A 7,129-nucleotide genomic window follows, 5' to 3' on the forward strand; every position below is an offset into this window, starting at 1 on the left:
AGGAACACTTTTAGTCCTTGTTACATTTTAAACCTTGTTGAAAGTGACAAGTCTCGGTTTTCCCAGTTGCCGAGAATGATCTCGAGACAAGGAAAAAAATGAGTCGAATTCAACAATTTGTTTTCTAATCTTTTATTTATTTCGTTCTCTAGTTTGAAGAAGTAAGGACTAGGAGTCTGATGCATGGACAATATCGGTGTAATTTCTTGGCTTTATCGAGGGATCCGATTTTGCCTGATAAAGGGGCGCGCCTGTGGAGAGTGCATGCACCACACTCTTCGAAGGGTAGGAACCTTTCAGTTAGAATCCTTTCCTGTTCTCAAGTTAGGAATTACAACTGTAAGAAAACCGAATGCTTTATCACTTCTCGATAGTGACAAAGTAGAACGACATGCACTACACAAAGGACACGGGATATACTACAATAGATCAAATATTGGTCGCAGTGGTTTATGTTCCGAACAGAAAAAAAATGTTAAATGTTGTTGAGGAATTGTTTGATAAGGTAAAAAACTGTCCCTGGTACTCAAAAATATCATTGTTTTATGCCTATTAGTGATACACATTGCAGCCAAAGGGTATACCAATTCAGAGGATGAACCAAAAATATTCAATTTATTCAGTTAAGCCCAAAAATAATGTAAATATTCATGTGCAGATACTACGTTTTAGGATATATAGCAATAATAAATATAATAATGCATGATAAAAAAACAAACCACGACTTTTTTTCATTAGCATAATATTTACCCTTTCCAGACACCTGTTAAGATTGGCTTTGATCAAATAAAAAATAAAATATTATTGTGATATCTTTCCAACCATAAAAAAACCATCGGTTTGTTAGACGGAGTTGATTTTCTCATAAGCGGTTTGGTGCAAGATCAATTGTATTTAATTAAAAAAAAACTCTATATAATTCCGTTTAATTTCTTTTAAGTACTCCCAATAGAACAAATTTAATCTATTTTGTGATTGAAACTCATTAATTACTTGAAAATATGATCATACTAGATTATTTAAAGCGAAAAAAAAAAATTCAAAATTCATTTTGGACTTAAAAAATTCGATGTAAGAAAAACTGTTTTCCCTAAAATATGCCTAACTTGCAATGTATGGACGACTTTTAGTAAATTTAATTACAAAACTGATCAAAATCAGAAATGGCCTTTTTTTTAAATCGACTTGAATGTTTAGAATCACTATTTTTATGTTTTTTATTTTTTCAATATATTTTTCTAAAACGGCCAGTAAACATGCAGTTATTCAGCAAGACTATGCTGAGGTGCCTGTGTTCGATTCCCGGTCGGTCCAGGATCTTTTTGAAATGGAAGTTTTCTTGACTACCACACGATATACGAATGCGAAATTTCAACTTTGGCAAAGAGAGCACTCAGTTAAGAACACTAAGCTGAGAAGCAGACTTTGTCCCAGTAGGGACGCTAGAAATATGAAGAATAACACTTGCTGCTAAAACTATAGTATGTTAACATTGGTGATTCCCTTCGAGACTATACTCGTCTGAACCTGAGCCTATAATATTAATTTTTAGAGAAAACCATGCTTTAAGAACCACTTACTATGATGACTGTTAACGCCATTTTATAGCGTCTGCTAAAAACTGAACAACGGAGATCGGTATTGATAGCAAAAATTGGAAAATTATTATTGACTCCATAAATAGCAGTAGACGGGCATGAACATTCTGCGTGGCGCCCCTGAAAGTCGTAAAGTAATCTGTTAATGAGCAAAATATAGTAGCTCCATATACTGCAGTGAGTCGGCAGAGCCAACGCCAAGTACCAAATCCACTTGCCATGCAGACTGGAATCAATCGACGGCAGAGCTGCTGAGTGAAGGAATTGCGTTTATTGAACGTTCCGAAGGTGCATAAAAAATGAAAGATTTTTTTCTCTAGCCTAGTGAGCGCCTCACTGCAGGAATATATTTATGTCGGGTGTAGTTGAAAGACGATAGACAGCTAGGAAAAAATGTATGAGTAAATAGAAAATTATTTAGTAAGTGCTCTCCGGGGAGAGAAGCAAAACTCTTGACTAAAATGAGTAATTTTTAAGCAGCTAGAATGACGTAGGTACGCACACTTTTCTTTCTTACCGAAGAGTGGTTGAAAAATACTTGGTGGTAGTCAATCACCATAAACGTCAGTTTTCAGCAGCGTAGGAAATCTGTTGAATGATACACAGACGTATTTACCATAATGCTGTATGTTCAAAAATTCAATAATATTTCTATAGATGATTTGTTTTCAATTAAAAGTCATACGCGGCTAACGGTCGTTTCTAAGCTCTTTAGATGGCTCGTCTGATCTCGTCTCGCGGTGACACTATCAAACCGTCCGTCATAAGGAAGGTGCCGCAAAATTTGCCAACTTGACGCGTAAAATTAGCTCTTTCATCCAAAATGTAGAGATGAATCTGTGACACACTGAGGGAAAATATTTGAATCTATTCCCTGTACTTATAAACTGCAAACATTTATCTCACGGTGTATCTGTGCATGGAACGGATTTATCTAGCGGAGTTTAGGGCAAGTGTGCAATAGGGTCAAGAAGGTCATTTCATCTTTTACAACAACAAGTAATTTTGTTTTTTTTTTTCGACTATAACAATATGTTTCATTATATGTCTGAGTACAAACTACAACATATAATGAAAATTTCCATATATATTTTTTATCTGTTGTTGTATGAACAACCATATATCAGTGGTTCTTTAATTAGTTTACGAACGAGATCGGGGCTTCGTAAATTGAATTGGTTCGTAAATCAGTGTGCGCCATACCCTCGTGCTTTGTGTGAACATTTTTCTTTCTGCTTTCGGAAGTTTTAACCAATTTTTCTTAAATATTTTGAATTGGAATGATAGTTATTTTAATGGTAAAGAGAATGAGTTGTTTAATTTTCTAACAGTTAATAACATACATTTAGCAGTTATTACTAAAACTTATTTGAAACCTGGATCGAAACTCAAAATAGATCCGAACTTTTTTGTTTATCGTAATGATTGACTGGATGGCGCATGTGGTGAAGTTGCAATTATCATTCATAGGCGTATAAAACAATAAACTTCGTTATTTGAAACGAATGTTTTTGAAACTTTGGGTGTTTCTGTTCAATAGTTGGTAAATATACTTTCATAGCAGCGTATTTGCCTTTCCAATTCACTGGGCAAAAAATTAATTTGCTTCAAATTGACTTGTGGAAATTTACTCGCAATAAGTCAAAAAAAAATTGTCCTTGGTTACCTTAAAGCAAAAAAACGCTTATTCGAAATGCTATTCCCAGAATTTTATTTGATGAGTGCTTTTCAGGATATTTCTTGATTCAATGCCCTGAAAGTCCTAACCGTTCATCGTGATGTCAAATTGATATTTGATAAGCTCTGGACGAATTGCATTATGTGGCACACCTGCCCCATATTCCGCTACTATTCACACCGGTTGGCACCGCTTCAAACATTGACGTCGAAGTCGTCGTGGCCGCGGCAGTTGGCCAGCCAGCAGTGCCACGATCGAAATCAACCTGCAGAATGTTGATTCTGATTCTGCACATTGAGCGCGCAAACGGCTGCCGCATTTTCCGTTCCTTTATAGTGGATTATCACTGGCGCGTGTGGTGGAAAAATTCTCTCACGATTGCTCACTTTTCATCGCTCTTCGGAAGATCGCCACCGTAGACTCGTTTGACCCCATCCTCGACCTGTGCTGACGAAGACGACGACGACGACGACGCAGACGGTGAACGGTGGGGGTGGATGAGTGTTTCGCTGTCCGTTCGACCGTAGTATGGCTTTGCTGCTTTTCCATGCTATATACTCTGACACTTTTCGACTTCAGATGCTGTCAATCTAATCTCCTGCTGGTGGATACTCCTGCTGCGTTCGTGTGTAAGTCATACGTGTGTGGCTTTGAACGGCTCGCTGGGGTACGGTAGGTTAGCAGATTGTGAACTGAATATACTGTTCGATTAGTGTGATGAATAGAAGTTAGATGATAATGTATGGGGATGATATCCCGTTTGCCGAATGGATGTTTAGCCGAATAAGGTGTATTTGCAAAATAATGCGAAACAATTCGAAAGAACAGTCTCATTAAAATAAGTGAAAATCTAACTGAATTATCAGCTTAGCGCCAATAACTATTGAAATAGTAAAATGATATAATGAATCTTCGAAATGTTTGGGTGTATATCTATAAACAAATTAAAACAGAATTTGGTACTTAAATACCCAATTGAAGTGTACTCAAGCTATTCGAATATACAACATGTACCGAAACTTGTAAGTTACAGAGGGGGAAGCGTACCAGTGGGGTAAGTGGATCATTTCGATATACTGTCAACTCTCCCTTACTCGATATTGAAGGGACCATCGAGTTAGGGAGGTATCTAGTTACAGAACACAAAACCAGTGTAACTGCGATCCAAGGGACCATCGAGGTAGCCATGAAAACCAACTTTTACTATGGTTCTCTAACTCGATATCGAGATGCGGAATAAGCATAGCATAAGCATAAGCATAGATGACCGTACAATTCATAGTTGCTACTCCGTGATTGACCAGAACAATCGAAGTTGCACAGGGAATTAATGAATGGGGCTTGGGATTAGCTTACCATTCTTCAATGTGCACAAATCGAGAGCTCAAATTTAAAAGTCAATAACGGCGCCGGCCACGTCCTTACGGTCATCGGGGAAGGGAAGGAATGTTAGTGTGACTACCGTTGTTACTAGAGACCGAGATCACCTCTGCATCTCCACGGTTGTCATGGAGAGGATATTGGGTTAGTGGGATAAGGTAAAGATCTGGGAGTCACCAATGTTTGGTGATGCGAGCCATGATATAATCACGCCTAACCGGATTCGCGAAATAATTCGATAATCGCATTAAACGCCGAACAAGTGTTCGTCACTCGCCCACGCAAGAGCAAGCGACGCGATCAATAGATCAAACACTACTAGCGATCCGCGGCGCTTTTTCATTTCTCTGAGCGAACGACGCGCGACAAGTTTGATCCTGCCCTCATCACCCGCTCCCGCAGGAGCCAGCGTCAAGGTGGAAGGATCAAACACTACTAACGAACCGATCACTTTTTCACCGCTTCACTACCGACGCGCGACATGTTTGATCCTGCCCTCATCACCCGCCCCAGCAGGAGCAAGTGTCAAGGTCGAAGGATCAAACACTACTCTATTCAAAAGATGTTTTTATTAATGACGAAAACTGAAAATTACATGTATATATTTTAAATTATATGAAACAGGAATAATGCCGACACTTGTAGTGACGAACTATACATAGTTTGTTTGAAAATTACATATGAGTAATACTGTGCATTTTGTCTCGATATGGTACAAGTTTTAAAAAATACGTCAACATTCACAATGTCGAACAATTCAAAAGATAATTTTTAATAACGTATAAAAGAGACAAATATATGTATATTGAAATTGTATAAGAAAAAAACATAATGCCGACACTTATAGTGACGAACCATACAAAGTTTGTTTTAAAATTACTTAAAAGTTACGCTTTCAAGAAAATATGTGTTATCACAAGAATGAAACGAACTCACCAGTTGGTAATCCATCCTCGACTGAACACAAAACTGATACTGACAGCAAAACTTCTTGGCGTCCCGAAAACAAACCGTCTTGCTTGTGCCTTCCAAATACCTACCCAGCAAGACGCTCCAAAACAGAAAAAAAAATCTTAGGAGCCGAAAACACGCGCGAAACCGTGAGCCAAATCTATCGGACGACGCAAAACCGAACTGTCCTGCTTGGGCTTCACGAAGCACTACCCAGCAGGACGCTTGGAAACAGGAAAAAAAAAAATTCAGGCGACGAAAACATGCGCGAAACCGTGAGCCAAATCTATCGGACGACGCAAAACCGAACTGTCCTGCTTGGGCTTCACGAAGCACTACCCAGCAAGACGCTTGAAAACAGGAAAAAAAAATCTCCGGCGACGAAAACATGCGCGAAACCGTGAGCCAAATTTATCGGACGACGCAAAACCGAACTGTCCTGCTTGGGCTTCACAAAGCACCTCTAACTCGATATCGAGATGCGGAATACCGAGTAAGGGAGAGTTAACTGTATAAATAAAAATAAAATGAATGTTGAGCTTTCAAACATACTGTGTTGTAGTTTTAAATCATATAAGGCATCATTCTTAGAGTGATAGTTTTGATATTTATGTATAGTAACCCGATCAGAGAGGCATAACAAAATTATAACAACCTGAGATATTTTTATCAAAAATTATTTTATAACACAGGTTGATAAAAAGTATACCTCGTTAGATGATAAAATATCAAAAATTATAACAAAAAAACCTCTACGAGAAACAAAATTATATCAAGCGTTGATATAATTTTATCAAATTTAAAACATATTGAGATATGATACGCCAAATAGAAAAAAGGCAGTCATAACAACTGTTGTTACAAATGAGATATAAAAACTGCTTTAAAATAACAACATTATATCAAGGATTGATAAAACATTTTATAACTAATTTTGTTATAAATGAGATCAAATTCTAGGTTCAATATTCTTTCAATTAATACAGATAAAAAATATTTAACTTTCGTTTATGTTTTATTTACCGCTTATTTTTTCATATTGAAAATTCGAAGAAATTCGAAAAATATATATTTTTGAGCTCCTACAATCTCAGATTTCTGATAGTACTTTGCTAAACTGTGAAAAAAATCTAGTTAAATTTGTCAAAGAGTTTCAGAAAACTTTTGGTGTAGAAAATGTAGTCTACAACATTCATCTGGCAACTCATTTAGTAGAGTCAGTTAGGAATTTGGGAGCACTGTGGAACCCCTCTCTTTTTCCTTACGAAAATGGGAATGGCATGCTCATTAATTTCCATACGTCAAACATTCATCCAGTCATCCAAGTTGCCTCAAAGTTTATTTTGAATCGCATATGTCACCATACACAAATAGCTAGCAACAGCACTACAAAAAATTGGATTAAAAATATTTGGTCTTCACCTCGGAAAAACCCTGCATATAATCATAAAATTAAATCTGTGCTCCCAGATGACTTGAAATGTGATGAAGATGTATCCTAAAAAGTATTTAGCGATGTTGG

The sequence above is a fragment of the Aedes aegypti genome, chromosome 2, assembly GCF_002204515.2.
Source record: "Aedes aegypti strain LVP_AGWG chromosome 2, AaegL5.0 Primary Assembly, whole genome shotgun sequence".
Taxonomy (NCBI): Eukaryota; Metazoa; Arthropoda; class Insecta; order Diptera; family Culicidae; genus Aedes; species Aedes aegypti.